Here is a 20,884-nt window from a genome sequence, read left to right as displayed (position 1 = left end):
TCTGTGCATGGTCTCCATCACCTCCCGGAGCTCCCTGCAGGTCTGGGCCCCGTTGCCTGTGTGGAGATCTGCTCCCAGCACCCTGTGTCAGCTCTTGCCTTCCCCGGCTCACTTCCCTACTCCTCTGAGGACGCACCTGGGTTCACCTTCCAGGCGATCACATAAATGACAGAAAGGAAGGAAACCCACACTTGGCCTCCCTCAGAGTCCGCGGCTGGGACAGGCCCTCCATCAGCTTCAGGAAGAGACAGGGTTTGGATGATCCTCTGCGTTTGGTTCCTGTGAAAGGAATATAAACAGTGGAGTAGAGCCTCGTATCAATTACAAATGAAAAGGAACTTACTCATTACTTTCTATTTTAATTTTTTAAACGTTTACTCTAATGGATTGTTAGGAATTTCTTTACTTTCTCAAACTCAGCTGTTTCCTACTTCTGCTTTATAAAGTCAGAACGGAGAAGACCTCAGTGTCTCGCAGGGAACGGCACCTACAGGAACCTCATGAGGGCCGGTAGCTCAGAGTCTCTGCTCTGCTCCTTGGGGAGCAGGCCTTCCAGCTGGGAGCCCTGGGGCTGGGAGCCAGATGGCCAGCTGAGAGCTGGCCTTGCCAAAGCAAAGCCGCAAAGTGATGCCCCAGACCTCATGCTGCATCTAGCCCAGAAGTGACGGAGAAGCACCACAGTCCTTAATTACAATTCAATTCCCAGGGACCCTGAGGAAGCCAAGTATGTGACAGGATTGTTGACTGGACTGTTCACACTGTCACTAATACACAGGGTTCACGGGGGATAAGGAACCCTCACCCTCACGCCATAGCGCCAGAAGTGTTAACTGTTATGGGCGTTCAGGGAACAGTTTGATAATATCTACTAAAATCTAAAATGCACATACCCTTTGATCCAGATATTTCGCTTTGAGACTTCTATAGAAATCTCAATATTTAATCTCTAAATCTCAGATATTTACTCTGGAACTACTTAAAGATTTACAAGGGGGTGGTAACCGTGACTCTGTAAATAATACAAAAAATTGAAAAAGAAGTCAACAAGGGAATCGTTAAATAGACTATGAAATATGGACTATTCGCTGGAATACTATGCAGCTATTTAAAAGAACGATATAAGCCCATATTCACCACACAGAAAGAACCAAGATTAATTACATGGAAAAAATAAGTGTCAAATGATACATTTGCTAGTCCTTCAAGCCAAATCAACCGATGCATCAGCACAGGAGGCCCTGCGGCGTTGGGTGGGATGTGATGTGTGTATGTGTGAGGACACTTCGCTTGGACAGCCGACCCATGCAGAGTCACATCCCTGGGTGACTGGCTGCTGGCCTGGGTGTCCTTGGGTGGTGGACACCACCAGTGCAAATCTGGCTGCAGGTGGGAGAGCTGTCTTCCTCCTGCTGTGTGATTAGCAGAGAAGTGTGTCTGTAGAGCATCAAAATGGAAACGGAGAGAAGGAGACCAAAGGTGGAGAGGCCCAGCTGTGCGGGCTCCCACGACTGTCTCGTTCAGTGTGCGGGGACACTCCCACCCTCAGGAGCCATGGCTGGAGCTCTCCCAGAACCACGGGACAAGCTCCTTTCTATGTGGGGAGATGCTTAATTCAACTCCAGTCGTTTCTCTTACTATGTGTCAACTTTGTGGATTGGGAGCTACTTCTGTTCATAAGTCACCTGCAGATTTCTAGACTCGCTGGTTATTTGGCAGACTATGCCCTTCTCTTGACACTGACCTTTGTTTCATGTTTTCTATCCGTAGTGAGTAACATAGTGCCAGCTGCTCAGCTGGCATTTAGTAAATGCTTTTGGTGCATGAACCATAGACTTACCTTCAAATGAAGCAGCGATAGACAAAAACAGCCAGCGGGTTTGCTATATTAAAACACCACCCTATTGAACAGAACCATCCTTCATGGCTGATATTCAACGATTTTTACCACCAAATAGGAATTTCATGTGCAGTTACACTGCACTGTTTATAAGGCCTTTTCACATCCTTTGATCACCCGAGAGGGAGGGGATTTTTACCAACCCACTGAGTAGGGTTGGATTCAGTATTCGAATCCAGTCCCCTTGGTCCCCATGGTTTCTGTGTCCGAAAAGAAATAAAGGGCAGCTTGTGCTCTGTTGCAGCTCAGCCCAATGTCCCCAACAGCCACACCTGCCACACCCCTTCTGACTCAGGGCACCCTTGAGTGTTGAAGTTGGCTCAGTTCACCAAAGCCCAGAAAATTCAGTTGCCCAAGTCCTTGGGGACTCATATTCAAAATTGAAGAGGAAGAGGGAGGCTCCCTCCACTTAGAGCAAGAGAGAACCTATTTCTCAGGGTCATAAGATTCTGTTTCAAGATCTTGCCAGAAACTTGGTTTACATAAACATAGACTCTTGTGATTAAAGCCAAGATTTCCTGTTAAACTTACTAAACATGTCACATCACAATAACAGGCATATTTTAGCTCTGAACTGGGATGCGTTGAGAAATTATTTCAATAGTTCCTCCTAACATTTGGATTTTCCCAGTTGACCAATAAACTCAAGTACCCTCACATCTTTCCTTTGCACCCACCCATATTGATGACATTCATTTTCTGGCCATTGATGGTACACGTGTAGCCAAACAAGTGCCATCCCCAGCTTAGATGCAATCGTGATATTCCTGATATTTATGTCCTTTGACAAAAGATTGCAAGTGTCTTTAGCAAATGGTTGCCATGACAATACTGAAATAGGGAAAATAATTTTTCTTGCACACCCAGGATGTTTACAGTGCAGGTTTCACATGAGTCATAATTCATAAAACTTCTGTTAAGATTTAGAGTTAACTGTCAGCCATTTGCCCCTTGACTCCCATCCATTTCCCCAGTTTTCTTTGCTTGCTGTCTTCTATTCTTTCCAGAAGAGCTGAGCTCCAGTTTTTTGAGATGCCTTCAACATTTGGTTCCTGTATACAAGGATCAGAGGGCATTCCACTTGGACTTTTCCCAGTTGGTAACAGAATAAACCCTGTCATCTGGGGCAGTGCCATCTCATCCATGAGCCCATTCCTTCCCTTCCTGGGTTGCCTCTGGTTCCATTGCCTTCAGCCCAGCTTCTGTTTGCATTTCTGTTGTTATTCAGCACTTAAACTTTCAAAATCCTTGGACATTTGTCTCTCTGTCTGGTCACATATGACTAACAGGAGAAGTGAAAAAACATAAGTGAACATAGATAAAGATCAATAAGAAGTAAGTGAGTAGAAGTAGGACACCTACCAGGCACTGGTAGAGGACCATGGACACCAAAGGAGACGGGAGAAACCCCCAGTGACCAGTTTGTGGGATCTTGGTTCCCAGGCCAAAGGTCAGGCCTGAGCTCCTGTGGTGGGAGCTCCAAGTCCAAACCACTGGACTAACAGAGAACCTCAGACCCCAGGGAACATCAATCGGATTGAGGCCACCTGGAGGTCCTCACCTCAGCACCAAGACCCAGCTCTATCTAACTGCCTGCAAACTCCAGTGCTGCACTCTCAGGCCAAACAACCAGTAAGACAGGAATACAGCACCACCCATCACACACACACAAAAAACAAATGACAGAAAAGTATGTTACAGACGAAGGAGCAAGGTAAAAACCTACAAGACCAAATAAATGAAGACAAAATAGGCAACCTACCTGAAAAAGAATTCAGAGTGATGATAATAAAGATGATCCAAAATCTCAGAAACACAATGGAGAAAATACAAGAATCATTTAACAAGGATATAGAAGAACTAAAGAGCAAACAAACAGTGATGAACCACAAAATTACTAAAATTAAAAATACTCTAGAAGGAATCAATAACAGAATAACTGAGGCAGAAGAACGGATAAGTGACCTGGAAGATAAAATGGTGGCAATAACTACCAGGGAGCAGAATAAAGAAAAAAGAATGAAAAGAATTCAGGACACTCTCAGAGACTTTTGGGACAACATTAAACGCACCAACATTTGAATTATAGGGGTCCCGGAAGAAGAAGAGAAAAAGAAAGGGTCTGAGAAAATATTTGAAGAGATTATAGTCGAAAACTTCCCTAACATGGGAAAAGAAATAGTCCATCAAGTCCAGGAAGCACAGAGAGTACCATACAGGATAAACCCAAAGAGAAACACGCCAAGACACATATTAATCAAACTATCAAAAATTAAATACAAAAAAAGATTAAAAGCAGCAAGGGAAAAGCAACAAATAACATACAAGGGAATCCTCATAAGGTTAACAGCTGATTTTTCAGCAGAAACTCTGCAAGCCAGAAGGGAGTGGCAGGACATATTTAAAGTGATGAAAGGGAAAAACCTACAACCAAGATTACTCTAACCAGCAAGGATCTCATTCAGATTCGATGGAGAAATTAAAACCTTTATGGATAAGCAAAAATTAATTGAATTCAGCACCACCAAACCAGCTTTACAACAAATGCTAAAGGAACTAGGCAAGAAACACAAGAGAAGGAAAAGACCTACAAAAACAAACCCAAAACAATTAAGAAAATGGTAATAAGAACATACATACTGATAATTATCTTAAATGTAAATGGATTAAATGCTCCAACCAAAAGACATAGACTGGCTGAATGGATACAAAAAACAAGACCCATATATATGCTGTCTACAAGAGACCCACTTCAGACCTAGGGACACATACAGACTGAAAGTGAGGGGATAGAAAAAGATATTCTATGCAAATGGAAATCAAAAGAAAGCTGGAGTAGCAATTCTCATATCAGACAAAATAGACTTTAAAATAAATACTATTACAAGAGACAAAGGACACTACATAATGATCAAGGGATCAATCCAAGAAGAAGATATAACAACTGAAAATATTTATGCACCCAACATAGGAGCACCTCAACAAATAAGGCAAATGTTAACAGCCACAAAAGTGGAAATTGACAATAACATAATCATAGTAGGGGACTTAAACACCCCACTTTCACCAGTGGACAGATCATCCAAAATGAAAATAAATAAGGAAACACAAGCTTTAAATGACACATTAAACAAGATGGACTTAATTGATATTTATAGGACATTCTATCCAAAAAACAGAATACACTTTCTTCTCAAGTGCTCATGGAACATTCTCCAGGATAGACCATATCTTAGGCCACAAATCAAGCCTTGGTAAATTTAAGAAAATTGAAATCATATCAAGTATCTTTTCCGACCACAATGCTATGAGACTAGATATCAATTACAAGAAAAATTCTGTAAAAAATACAAACACATAGAGGCTAAACAATACACTACTAAATAACCAAGAGATCATGAAGAAATCAAAAAGGAAATCAAAAAATACTTAGAAACAAATGACAATGAAAACACGACGACCCAAAACCTATGGGATACAGCAAAAGCAGTTCTAAGAGGGAAGTTATAGCAATACAACCCTACCTCGAGAAACAAGAAACATCTCAAATAAATAACCTAACCTTACACCTAAAGCAATTAGAGAAAGAAGAACAACAACAAAAAAAAAACCCCCAAAGTTAGCAGAAAGAAAGAAATCATAAAGATCAGATCAGAAATAAATGAAAAAGAAATGAAGGAAACGATAGCAAAGATCAATAAAACTAAAAGCTGGTTCTTTGAGAAGATAAACAAAATTGATAAACCATTAGCCAGACTCACCAAGAAAAAAAGGGAGGAGACTCGAATCAACAGAATTAGAAAGGAAAAAGGAGAAGTAACACCTGTCAGTGCAGAAATACAAAGGATCATGAGAGACTACTACAAGCAACTATATGCCAATAAAATGGACAACCTGGAAGAAATGGACAAATTCTTAGAAAAGCACAACCTTCCAAGACTGAACCAGGAAGAAATAGAAAATATGAACAGACCAATCACAAGCACTGAAATTGAAACTGTGATTAAAAATCTTCCAATGAACAAAAGCCCAGGACCAGATGGCTTCAAAGGTGAATTCTATCAAACATTCAGAGAAGAGCTAACACTTATCCTTCTCAAACTCTTCCAAAATACAGCAGAGGGAGGAACACTCCCAAACTCATTCTACAAGGCCACCATCACCCTGATACCAAAACCGAGGCCACCATCACCTTGATACCAAAACCAGACAAAGGTGTCAAAAAGAAAGAAAACTACAGGCCATTATCACTGATGAACATAGATGCAAAAATTCTCAACAAAAAACTAGCAAACAGAATCCAACAGCACATTAAAAGGATCATACAGCATGATCAAGTGGGGTTTATCCCAGGAATGCAAGGATTCTTCAATATATGCAAATCAATCAATGTGATACACCATATTAACAAACTGAAGGAGGAAAACCATATGATCATCTCAGTAGATGCAGAAAAGGCTTTTGACAAAATTCAACACCCACTTATTATAAAAACTCTCCAGAAAGTAAGCATAGAGGGAACTTACCTCAACCTAATAAATGTCATATATGACAAACCCACAGCCAACATTGTTCTCAATGGTGAAAAACTGAAACCATTTCCACTAAGATCAGGACCAAGACAAGGTTGCCCACTCTCACCACTATTATTGAACAAAGTTTTGGAAGTTTTAGCCACAGCAATCAGAGAAGAAAAAGAAATAAAAGGAATCCAAATCAGAAAAGAAGAAGTAAAACTGTCACTGTTTGCAGATGACATGATACTATACATAGAGAATTCTGAAGATGCTACCAGAAAACTACTAGAGCTAATCAATGAATTTGATAGAGTAGCAGGATACAAAATTAATGCACAGAATTCTCTTGCATTCCTATACACTAATGATGAAAAATCTGAAAGAGAAATTAAGGAAACACTCCCATTTACCATTGCAACAAAAAGAATAAAATACTTACAAATAAACCTACTTAAGGAGACAAAAGACTTATGCAGAAAACTATAAGACACTGATGAAAGAAATCAAAGATGATACAAACAAATGGAGAGATATACTATGTTCTTGGATTGGAAGAATCAACATTGTGAAAATGACTATACTACTGAAAGCAATCTACAGATTCAATGCAATCCCTATCAAACTACCAATGGCATTTTTCACAGAACTAGAACAAAAAATTTCACAATTTGTATGGAAACACAAACGACCCTGAATAGCCAAAGCAATCTTGAGAAAGAAAAATGGAGCTGGAGGAATCAGGCTCCCAGACTTCAGACTATACTACAAAGCTACAGTAATCAAGACAGTATGGTACTGGCACAAAAACAGAAATATAGATCAATGGAACAGGATAGAAAGCCCAGAGATAAACCCACACACATTCTTGCCTCCTTATTTTTGATAAAGGAGGCAAGAATATACAATGAAGAAAACACAGTCTCTTCAATAAGTAGTGCTGGGAAAACTGGACAGGTACATGTAAAAGAATGAAATTAGAACACTCCTTAACACCGTACACAAAAATAAACTCAACATGGAGTAAAGACCTAAATGTAAGGCCAGATGCTATAAAACTCTTAGAGGAAAACAGGCAGAACACTCCATGACATAAATCACAGCAAAATCCTTTTTGACTCACCTTTTTGAGAAATGGAAATAAAAACAAAAATAAACAAATGGGACCTAATGAAACTTAAAAGCTTTTGCACAGCAAAGGAAAGCATAAACAAGATGAAAAGACAACCCTCAGAATGGGAGAAAATATTTGCAAATGAAGGAACTGACAAAGGATTAATCTCCAAAATTTGCAAGCAGCTTATGCAGCTCAATATCCAAATAACAAACAACCCAATCCAAAAATGGGCAGAAGACCTAAATAGACATTTCTCCAAAGAAAATATACAGATTGCCAACAAACACATGAAAGAATGCTCAACATCATTAATCATTAGAGAAATGCAAATCAAAACTACAATGAGGTATCACCTCAAACCAGTCAGAATGGCCACCATCAAAAAATTTACAAACAATAAATGCTGGAGAGGGTGTGGAGAAAAGGGAACCCTCTTGCACTGTTGGCGGGAATGTAAATTGATACAGCCACTATGGAGAACAGTATGGAGGTTCCTTAAATGACTAAAATAGAACTACCATATGACCCAGCAATCCCGCTACTGGGCATATACCCTGAGAAAACCATAATTCAAAAACAGTCATGTACCATAATGTTCATTGCAGCACTATTTACAATAGCCAGGACATGGAAGCAACCTAAGTGTCCATCGAAAGATGAATGGATAAAGAAGATATGGCACATATATACAATGGAATATTATCAGCCATAAGAAGAAACAAAATTGAGTTATTTGTAGTGAGGTGGATGGACCTAGAGTCTGTCATACAGAGTGAAGTAAGTCAGAAAGAGAAGCAAATACCATATGCTAACACATATATATGGAATCTAAAAAAAAACGGTTCTGAACAACCTAGGGGCAGGACAGGAATAAAGATGTAAATGCAGAAAATGGACTTGAGAACATGGGGAGGTGGAAGGGTAAGCTGGGACGAAGTGAGAGACTGGCATGGACTTATATATACTACCATATGTAAAACAGATAGCTAGTGAGAAGCAACCGCACAGCACAGGGAGATCAGCTCGGTGCTTTGTGACCACCTAGAGGGGTGGGATAGGGAGGGAGGGAGGGAGACGCAAGAGGGAGGAGATATGGGGACATATGTATATGTATGGCTGATTCACTTTGTTTTAAAGCAGAAAGTAACAACCATTGTAAAATAATTATACTCCAATAAAGATGTTAAAAAAAAAAACCTTCAAAATGGATTGAAGACCTAAATGTAAGGTCAGACACTATAAAACTCTTAGAGGAAAATATAGGCAGAACACTCTATGACACAAATCACAGCAAGATCCTTTTTGAGCCACCTCCTAGAGAAATGGAAATAAAAACAAAAATAAACAAATGGGACCTAATGAAACTTAAAAGCTTTTGCACAGCAAAGGAAACCATAAAAAAGACGAAAAGACAGCCCTCAGATTGGGAGAAAATATTTGCAAACGAAGCAACTGTCAAAGGATTAATCTCCAAAATATACAAGCAGCTCATGCAACTCAATATCCATAAAAACAAGCAACCCAATCAAAAAATGTGCAGCAGATGTGGTTTTTCATATGCTGTGGGTGAGGAGACAACGTAAAGACTTAAGTATTTCTGTGCCACAGAGAAAAGCTTTCTATCTAATGAAGACAGAAGCATGAGTTTTTCTCTGGATTCATCTAACTTTTTCTGCTACATTTTTCCCTGATGGTCATTGATCATTGTGTACCCAGAGTGAAGAAGATGATAAAGCCAATGTGATTCTCCTGATTCCTGTAAAATCCTCAGCAGTTTTACTCATTGCTACTCTAAGTAACTATAAACTTACTTAATGTGACTCAACAGTTGGAAAAGAGAGACAGTTGTGGTATGCTGACACTGTAGAAGGATTAAAACTACCATTCTTTCCAAGTTAAAAATCTAACCTACTGTTTTTGAAATTCCTACTGAGTTTATTTTTTTCTTTTTAATTTTAACCATGATTTTAAAATATAGATATTTCTTATGAAAACCCAATTTCTTACCTCTTTTGAAAAATTGATCTGACAATGTGTATCTCCACATGTCCACAACTGGCTGGAGTTGACTAGAATGTGGTAACCTGGTAACTTGAAAATCCAGGTAGATGAGCCTGGAACCTTTCTGTCTCTTGATGACTCCTTACTTAGCAACCACTGTCAGGGTGAAATTCTGGTTTTAAAAAATATCAATGCCTGGGCCTCACCCCAAGACTTTCTCGCTTGGAATCAGGAATAGTTTAAAAACTCTCCCAGTGATTTTATTATGCAAGCAGAGTTGAGACCCACTATTCTAGACCAGTTATTTCTCAGACTTAATGTGTATTTGAATCAACTACACAACTTGCTAAAATAAAGATTCTGATTCATCTGAGATTCTACATTTATAAAAAGCTCCTAGGTGATGCTGGGCCCCCAGCAGCATTTTGAGGAAAAAGATTCTCAACCTTACTTACTACTCATAAAATAGAATCTTCAAAATTTCATGCTTAGTATTCAAATTCTGATAATTTCTCAGCATCAACAGAACTTTCCTTTGTTGACCCTAACACCTTTACACCTCTTTTCCTCCTCCAACTTAGATTCCACAGTCAGGCATCCACATTGACGCTTTGCATTTTCCTTGTACTGTCCCTTCTTCCTGTTTACTCCGGGGAAAACTCCAGCCCTGATTACAGACAACACTTGCCCTGCAACTGAACGGCTGAACTCTCAATTGGAGGTAAATACTCAACCATGAAGACGATTGGCTTGAAAGTTGAGACTGCAAATCTCAAATGGACCCTCAGAACAGCAAATCAATCCTGCTACTAATAGAATCACTCTCCCCCTGTGAGTGGGAACTTTCAGCAAACAAATACATACATAATAATTATAATCCACCTTTCCTCCTGCTATTATGTTAACCAGAGAAGCAGTGAGAACCAACAGAATGAGGCTGCATTCATGCCTACAGATAAGATACTTGCCTTTTTTTCCCTTTTCTCTCCTGCCTTTCCTTTCAATGCCAGTGGAGCTGGAGCTTAGAAGAAGGAGGAGAGGGGTCAGAGATCCAGACTCAACTCTCCACTCCCTTCCCCACAGGGGCCCACATGCGCACACACATCAACACACACTCTTGAGTCCGGGAGCTGGCACTTTGGGGAGAAGCCCTTTGACCTAGCTCTGTGGCTGCCAGTTTAAAATGAACATGACTGTGCCTTAAACACACAAAAATAGGACTATAATAATAACAGATGTGGCTAAAATTTAAATAGTCTGGCAAAGGTACCACTAAGAAGTATGGGTTCACATAGCTCAGAAGAAGGGAAGCATAGTAATTGGGAAAATGAAGAGCTGTTTCCTACCGAGACTCCTCAGTTTACCAGTGACACTGGTAACTTTCATCTCTGCTTTGGCCATTGATTAGTCTTTTGATGGCTCACTAGTTGTACTGTTCACTAATTACTCAGCCCCAGCATTAAATCTCTTTTCTTGGAACAGCACAACTTTATGCATCATTACTCCTCCCTTAAGTGAAAGAAAATTTTAAATGAAAATTAATATTACTGTGAGTACGTTGTATTCCTCCATTACATTTTTTCTCAGTCAGGAGAATATTTTTCCTTCTATTCATGTTGTCTGCTCATCCTGCCCATTAAATATTAGGTTGTTAGATTCTTAATCATTTCAAATGTTGTAGTTCATTTACTCATTAATGTGCTCAGTCATAAATATTTGAGTTCCATCTGCATGGTAGGCATTTAGAATCAGTAATAAATTAAGCAAACTTTGTCAAGGGTTATAGTCTAAAATTTACTCAGCTTTTCTTAAACTTGGTATTATTGTTCCTAAAGCTGTATCCATTTTTTTTTTAAATATATCAACTTTTCAATGCAAATTTTAAGAAAATAGAATTACTTTCAAAGAGCTACATAGAAGTTTTGTTACCTGAAAATTGGGTTCACCTCTTGGTGGTTGTTGAGCCAATAGACATAACCAAGCCAAAGAGCCGGAGGAGGAAAGATTTTTTTTTTTAACATCTTTATTGGAGTATAATTGCTTGACAATGGTGTGTTAGTTTCTGCTTTATAACAAAGTGAAGCAGCTATACATGTACATATATCCCCATATAGCGTATTAGGAGGAAAGATTTATTACTTGCAGCAAGTGATGGAACTGAGCAGGACCCTGTGGGGCTTCTGGGCACAAAAGCCTTCCTGTGTCCCCCATTTCTTGATTACAGGAAATAGGCTTTATTCAGCCTCCAAGACCTTCCCTGAGTTCCAATGGGCAGGTTCAAACAGTTGCTAATTAGGGAAGGGAGGGGATGTGGAGACTATGAAGGAAATGTCAAAAGAAACAGTAGGGCAGCCTTGGGGCAGGGTCCAGGTTCCCGTTTAAGGGACACACATAACAATATCTTTGAGCTTTTTGCAGATACTGAAACTCCCACCAGGTGGGAGAAGTTAACTGTATGCTGCCCACCAGCATGTAGACCCCAGACCGGTTAGAACCAGAAGGTTGATGATGCTAACTCCTGATTACCTCACCACCAGCCAATCAGAACAATGTCCACGAGCTGACCACGCCCTCTCTGAATCATTATTATAAAACTCCTCACTATCCCCTCCAGATCAGGACACACAGTTTTGAGGGCATTAGCCTGCTGTGGCCCCCTTTGCCTGGCAAAGCAATAAAGCTATTCTTTCCTACTTCACCCCTCCCCAAAAAAAAATGGGCAGAAGAAGTAAATAGACATTTCTCCAAAGAACGTATACAGATCGCCAACAAACACATGAAAAGATGCTCCACATCACTAATCATCAGAGAAATGCAAATCCAAACTACAATGAGGTATCACCTCACACTGGTCAGAATGGCCATCATCAAAAAATCTACAAACAATAAATGCTGGAGAGGGTATGGAGAAAAGGGAACCCTCTTGCACTGTTGGTGGGAATGTAAATTGATACAGCCACTATGGAGAACAGTATGGAGGTTCCTTAAAAAACTAAAAATAGAACTACCATATGACCCAGCAATCCCACTACTGGGCATATACCCTGAGAAAACCATAATTCAAAAACAGTCATGTAACACAATGTTCATTGCAGCACTATTTACAATAGCCAGGACATGGAAGCAACCTAAGTGTCCATCGACAGATGAATGGATAAAGAAGATGTGGCACATATATACAATGGAATATCACTCAGCCATAAAAAGAAACGAAATTGAGGTATTTGTAGTGAGGTGGATGGACCTAGAGTCTGTCATACAGAGTGAAGTAAGTCAGAAAGAGAAAAACAAATACCGTATGCTAACACATATATATGAAATCTAAAAAAAAAAAAAAAAAAAGGTTCTGATGAACTTAGGGGCAGGGCAGGAATAAAGACACAGACTTAGAGAATGGCCTTGAGGACAAGGGGAGGGGGAAGGGTAAGCTGGGACGAAGTGAGAGAGTAGCATTGACATATATACACTACCAAATGTAAAATAGATAGCTAGTGGGAAGAAGCTGCATAGCACAGGGAGATCAGCTCCATGCTTTGCGACCACCTAGAAGGGCGGAATAAGGAAGGTGGGAGGGAGACGCAAGAGGGAGGGGATATGGGGATATATGTATGCGTATAGCTGATTCACTTTGTTATACAGCAGAAACTAACACAACACTGTAAAGCAATTATACTCCAATAAAGATGTTTAAAAAAAAAAGAAGTGAGTAAGTATACCAACATACATAAATATGGTAAGTTTTGCTGTCTCAGAACGGTGCATTGCAGGCACTCAATAAATGCACCGTTAAATCAATGATTACAAGCACAGAATTAAAATGGACTTGAACACCTGTTCAATTCATCAGCCCATTTTGATTTGGCTGTCTTTTAACATAAGAGTTCTTCCTCGTATATTCTGGATATCCATCTGGAGGGGGGTCGCAGGGACAGACAATGAGAGAGATTAGAGAATCCAGAACCAGAGCCACCCAATTTATGACAAAGGGACCCCTGAAAGGCAGTATGGAAGGTGATCTTTTCAATAAAGTGCTGAGTCCTCCACGTGGACACATTGAACTTTGACCGCTACTTCACATCATATCCAGCAACAAGTACCAAATAGATCATAGACTGAAATGTGAAAGGGAAAATGATAAAAATTTTAGAAGAAAACAGGAGAACATTTTTATGACCTTGAGGTGGGTGATTTTCAAAAACAGTTTACAACAAGCAGCAACCTCAAAACAAAGATTAATGAAATAGATTGCCTGTAAAACAAGCACGTCTCACCAAAATATATCATTAATGGAGTGAAAACGCAATCATGGACTTGGATAAGAAGTTGGCAGTACATATAATGTATGTGTTTTCAAAGCTAACTTGAAAAATAGAGTAAGTGCATTTACTGAGCACCTACTCTGTGTTTGGCACCACTTGAAATGCTTGACCCACCATGAGCCAACACAATCCTCATGAAAACCCTAGAGGAGTGACTCAGTCCACATTTCACAAGATGTGGGGAGAGGTTAATCGGCTCCCCCAAGCTCACACAGATAGCACCTGGCAGAGTCAGGGTCAAACACAAGCCCTCATCCCCTGTGTCACTCAACCAGTGTGTCCAGCCATGCATCCTTTCACTCACACTTCCATCTATGTACCTCTCCTTTCCCTCCATGCATCCATCCATCTATCCATTCTTCCTTCCTTCTTCTCTTCAGGTGTAAAGCATTCAATGAAGGTTCACTCTTATGTGTTCCTTTGACATTTGGTGAAATTGGGAGGAACTCAAACGGCTTAACCACAATGCTCCCATGAATAAGTTCCATAACCGGATACCGCTCCTTGTCAAGAGAACTAGATGCAGCTCCTGCTTATTCCTGAGTACCGGGTTTCAGTTCCCTGCAGCCCACAGAACTAACCAAATAAGACAGTTGGAACATTCTCTCGTTGGAACCAAGGGACCCCTCCCCACCCTCTGATTACTGACTACACAGCCGGCTTCCCACAGGCTCTGCTGGTTCACTCTGATCCCAAGTGCAACCCCTGTGTGGCCCTGCGTGGAGTGTGAGGTCCTCCCCAAGGCTGTGCGTATGTGATTAACAAACTGATGTCAATCGCATCTTCCATTGTTGGGTGTCGTGTGTTTGGTCATCCCCATAACCCTAGGGTGGGAATTCCTCTTAATAGTAGGCAATTAATACATCTGACCATCCATTCATCCATCCATCCATCCTCTGTCTGCCTATATATTTTACAATGTCCATAGTTTTGCTTGTACTTTGAGATGATATTTTATAGATGTACTAAGAAAATATCACCCCTATACATGTCAAAGTGTCCCAGTATGAACCCCTTCAGAGTTCTGGAACCCTTAATTTCCAGAAATGTAAGGTTTCCCAACAATGCGAAAGTGACATAACTGTACAGAGAAAGGTATGCTTAACATTCTGGCAAAGTAAAAATGAGGACTTGAGAAAGGTCAGCTGGGTTTCCTACCATCAAGGAGAAGATGCTGTTACAGTGCTAAGGAGCTGTGGATAATGCTCAGGCTGAAGAAATGCAGTCATCCAATCTCTCAGCACGTTCCACACTGATGTCCGCAGACAAGGGGGCTCTAAGCCTGGGATACCATGGAGGCTTAGAGATCTAGAAACACACCTGGTGAAGCTGAGTCAATGGGCGAGAAGATTGACCTGGAGGCACGAGGAGCCAGCCTTGGCTGATGCTTTAGCCTGACCTTTCTCCTCTACTCCCAGGTGCTGGAAAGTTACACCCACCTGGCTTCTCAGATGGCTGCATCTCCAGTTTCACACCTGGAGAAAGTTGTGTTCCAGCTTGTTATTTCCTGAAACCCAAACTTCATCTTTTCTACTCAGAGCTGTGGAAACTTTAGAGGGGAAACTCACAAGGAAAAATATTTCACAACACTCTAAACCATAAACATGAAAACTCTGGTGAAGGAAACGACCTTCCAAGTTGTTCAGGGTTCGCAAGACCTCTGGTTCTACGGCAAGTTTGACAGTTGTCGTTCGGTCCTGGGATTTTGGAGGTGGGAAGTGTTTCAATGCTCATGCAGTCCCGGCTTGTCAGCCCTGGTTGCACACAAGAGGAAAATGCCTGGGACCAGGCATCCTGCTGTTTATGAAGTTCTCCAGGTGGTTCTAGTGCTTAGCCAGGATTGAGAACACAGAGGCAGGTTCTCCAAAATTTCCTGACTATGGGTAAAGCCAGGAGACTCAGAGACCCCAACAGAGCAGGACTAAGTAGCCCACCATCATCAGGAAGAAACTGGCGATGAATTACCCAGGTCAGCGTCTTCACTACTGCACAGAATTTCATGGTTCTGCTACAAGTGAGTAATAAAGAGAGACAGTGGAATTCATCGTCTGGCTTTCCATCTTCTTAGGAGACTGGCTAACTATCACTTGGCCAGAAAGGTCCATAAATTTCCAGGGTAAATTTATACCAGAAATAAAGTGTTTGGCAACAAAGTCACAGAAAGAAAAGTCATAGGAAAGAAATTTGACTCTATCCCACTTCACTGAGGATGGTACAGGGAAGGAGAATATTTACTGGTTTCTTTTTTTCTAAATTGTTTTTTTCAGTTTTATTGAGAAATAATTGGCATACATCACTGTATGACTTTAAAGCATACAGCATGATGGTTTGATTTACATGTACTGTGAAATATTTACCACAATAGGTTCAGCTAACATCCATCTTCTCATATAGACATAATGAAAAGAAAATAAAGAAAGAAAAAAGGAAAAAAGATTTCTCCTTGTGATGAGAACTCTTCGGATTGACTCTCTTAACTTTCCTGTATATCAGAGAGCAGTGCTAACTATAGTCATCATATTGTACATTACATCCCTGGTACTTATTTACCTTATAACTGGAAGTTTGTACCTTTTGACCACCTACCTCCAATTTCCCTTCCTCCCACCCACTGCCTCTGGTCACCAGAAGTCTAATCTCTTTTTCTATGAGTTTGGTTTGCTGGTTTGTTTGTTTGTTTTTAGATTACACCTATAAGTATTTGTCTTTCTCTGTCTGACTTATTTTGCTTAGCATAATGACTCCAAAGTCCAACCATGTTGTCACAAATGGTAGAATTTCTTCATTTTTTATGGCTGAATACTATTCTATTTTGTATATATACCACAACTTCTTTATTCACTCATCCATTGATGGACACTGAGATTGCTTCCATGTCTTGACTATTGTAAATAATACTGCTATGAACATGGGGGTACAGATATCTTTTCAAGTTAGCGTCTTTGTTCCCTTTGGAGATATTTCTAGACATGGAATTGCTAGATTATATGGTAGTTCTATTTTTAATTTTTTGAGGATCATCCATACTGTTTTCTATGGTGGCTACACCAATTTACATTCCCACCAATAGTGCACAAGTGTTCCATTTTCTCCACATCCATGCCAGCATTTGTTATCTCTTATCTTTTTGTGAGTGGCATAAGCTATGGGTCTGGTTTCATTCTTTTACATGTGAATATCCAGTTATCCCAGCACTATCTATTGAAAAGAATGTCTTTTCTCCATTGAATATTCTCGGCTCTCTTGTCAAATTTCAGTTGACTGTATATGATTGGGTTTATTTCTGGGCTCTTGATTCTGTATCATTGATCTATTTGTCTGTTTTTATGCCAGTACATAGAATTTTGATGACTATAGCTTTATCGCATAGTTTGAAGTCAGTATGATGACTCCTGTTTTGTTTTTCTTTATCAGGATTTCTTTGGTTATTGGGGGTCTTTTGTGGTTCCATATAAAATTTAGGAGTGTATTTCTACTCCTGTTGAAAATGACTTTGAAATCTTGATAGGGATTGCACTGAATCTATAGATGGTTTTTGGTAGTAAAGACGTTTTAACAATAGTAATTCTTCCAATCCATGAACATGAGATACCTTTCCATTTATTTGTGTCTTCTTCAATTTCTTTCATGGATGTCTTGTAATTTTCAGAGTAGAGATCTTTCAATTCTTTGGATACATTTATTTTAACCAAATAACTATGTATTGTTTTTGATGAAGTTGTAAATGGGATCAATTTCTTTATTTCTTTTTCAGAAAATTTGTCACAAGGATATAGAAACAATACTGATTTTTGTATGTTAACTTTGTATCCTGTAACCTTACCTAATTCATGGATTAGATCTAACAGGGTTTTCTGTTGAGTCTTTAGGATTTTCTATATATAAAATCATTTTATCTGCAAACAGAGACAATTTTACTTCTTCCTTTCCAATTCTGATACATTTAATTTCTTTTTCTTGTCTGATTGCTCTAGCTAGGACTTCTTGTACTATGTTCAATAGGAGTGGTAAGAGTAGGCACCCTTATCTTGTTCTTGATCTTAGAGGAAAAGCTTTCAACTTTAGCCATTGAGTATGATGCTGATGTGGGCTTGTCATATATGGCCTTTATTACGTTGAGATGAGTTCCTTCTGTGCCTAATTTGTTAAAAGTTTTTATCATGACTTTTATTAGAATTTTGCTTCTCCTCAGTCTACAAAAAATTAAGATGGCTTACAACTAAGACACACATATATATTTACACACAATATTTTTAGAAAAGACAATGTGATGAAATTGAAATAGAGATAAAGAATCAGGAACAGGAAAAACATTTTTTAAGTATAAAAACACAAATGTATATACAGAGATATTGAATGAATAATGAAAATAAGGAAGCATTATTTGTGAATTTCTAAGACTGAAGAAAATAGTACCTAAATATTTTTTAAAAGGGGTTTAATTATAAATTGTGAAATGTCAATACACTGTAATCCTATGTAGTCATTTAAAAATGAGATGACTCTTATGTGATGATATGGAGTAATCTTCAAGACAAGCTGAAACATACGGAAATTCAGACCAGAGTGCAGGACCTGCTACCACCCCCAGGAGCAGTGGCTGCCTCTGGGGAGAGTCCTAGGATGGGCAAGGATAGGACGGAGTTGACATTCGTGATAGACCTTGTGTTCCACTGGAATCTTTTTGCACTCATGTATTCCATTTCCCAAAAAAAAAATAAAGTAACACTAGGACTATCATTCAAAAGAGGTATATATAATTTTTAGAATAGATTTGGGAAAGACTAAGTAAAGGAAAAGCTCAAGTAACTTAGAACCGTAAAGTCCTGAATGCAATGCCTCAGAACTGTCTCCCGACCTATGAAGACAAGGATGGGAAGGGAAAAGCCACCTGAACATTCAGGAGCAACATTTCCAGCCTGGGTCATGCTGCTCAGGCAACACTGGAAACAATCAAATCGCGTGGACAGCAACAGCCCCTCAGACACCAGGCAGTCCCAAAGTGACCCTCTAATTGGGACACCCTTTCTCCATCAAATCAGGAGCCTGGATCCTCATGGTGCCCAGCTGAACACTGCCGGACACCCAGACACCCTCCCTTAGGGCAAGGCTGCCACCCCACAGCCCCATCCCAGTCCCACCTCCTCCCAAACTTTGCCACGTGAGGAAGAGACTAGCTCACCTTCCATGATGCTGAGCATGTCATGCTGGTGATGACAGATAATGATGATGTAAAAGCCCTTTCCTGGAGACAAAATACTGTGTGCATTTTCATACTGGAAATTTTAGGCAGAATAGCACTTCAAAAGATTCTAAACTAGAGAATCTTCCAGCAGTGAGTGACCCTTGAATCATATTGTACAAGCAAACTCCTGCATCTTTCCCTTTGGTCTGGCTGAGACCTTGGGGGATACTGATTTCTATTTTCCTTCTGACGTCTCTCCATTTCACTTTCCCCACTTAGGCTGATAGACAAAGATGGCACCCAGTGTCCGGGAGACCGAGTCCCAGGCCAGCCAGGACGGCAGTGGGAAGTGTAAGCTCCAGTGGAAGGGAGGTGGCAGTGCTCAGCTGTGGGCCACCCAGGAGGGACACAGGACAGGAGGGCGTGAATGAGGAGCCCAGAGAGCCCAAGGCTGAAGTCAGGAGTCAGAGATCACACTCCCTGCCCTCCTCTAGCGACAACCCCCAGCCCGGGAGCTCTTGGTGGGTCCTGAGGGAGGGGTCTCAGTAACACTAGGAGGGCGTTCACGGCATTTCATTGGGGTCAAGAGTTCTGGGTCAGAATGACGTTGATTTGAGGAAATAGAGATAAATTTATTTCTTGCATACCTGAGGACGTGGGCTGCAAATCCTGCCAGCTCCTCATAACTTCCCAAGAACTGTTCCAGAACAAGCGTGATAACCTCTTGTACACTTACTCTAAGTGGAATGAAGAGAGACCAAAAAAGAGAGACATTGCGGAAGTGAGTCCTCTCCTGTCTCTTGGTGCTTGTCCACAATGGGAAGGTGTGAATGGGTCCATCTGGGTCCTTCCTGAAGCACCCCTTCCTCCTGGTGTGCAGGGACCCCCACTAGAGCCTTCTGTTTTGGTGTGTTGTTGTTGTTGCTGAAAATAGGAGAGGCTCTAAGACAGGATGGGGAAAGGGTTTGAGCCCTGAGGACGAGGTCTCCACTCGGGGTGTGGCTCAGGATGGGGCAGGGCCCGCAGACGTGGTTGGGGGAAGGATGCGGAGCATGTGCTTCCAGGCTCCCCGCCAAAGTGTTTTATCTGCTGGGACCACACCAATCTCACGGAAGAAACCGTGGGCCTCCTGATACACCCACACCCCGAGCCTGCTGGGGATACCTCTGGCGGCTCAGGCAGTGCACACACAGGAAGAGAAAACCCGAAGTCTCAACAGTGATGAACAACTCGCGGGAAACAGATGTCTCACTGCCCTCGAGGGAGGATAGGGTCACAGAGTGACGCTGGGGACCAGAGTTCCTACCCACAACTCTGGACTGTTCTCAACAGAAACCGCCTAGATACTGAAGAGCCGCTCCAAGGTGACATCTGCAGATAAGGAGAAGGCTTCTCATTGTCCCCTGTCGTCCCAGAAATGACATGACAGAAAGTAGAGGAAAGCAGAGATTAGACAGTTAACTGCATCCTTCACTCAAGAAAACACAAAGTTTGCCATAAACTCCAAAATGACCTTACAGAAGTGAAGGCAATATTTCAGGCTCCTGGTGGAGCCAGGTTGGGGGAAGGAGGCGGTTTGGGGAACCAGTAACTCTGTACTTCTGCCTTCCTGCCTAATGCATTAACGGTCACCATTTTTTACTTCCCCTTCCAGGACCCGTGGCTGGGAAGCCGCTCCCCACCCTAACCCAGCCTCCGCGGAGCTGCCACATCGAAGGAGCAGGTCCAGGACGCTGCTGAGTACACAGGGACCATGCCACCTGCCCCACCTGCCACTCCCACCCCATCTAGCCTCCTTCTGCCAAGGTATGGCACGGGCACAGAACCACATCCTGGGGGCTGAACACCACC

The sequence above is a fragment of the Balaenoptera physalus genome, assembly GCF_965194825.1.
Source record: "Balaenoptera physalus genome assembly, chromosome: 16".
NCBI lineage: Eukaryota > Metazoa > Chordata > Mammalia > Artiodactyla > Balaenopteridae > Balaenoptera > Balaenoptera physalus.
Note: the sequence above shows the minus strand (reverse complement) of the source record.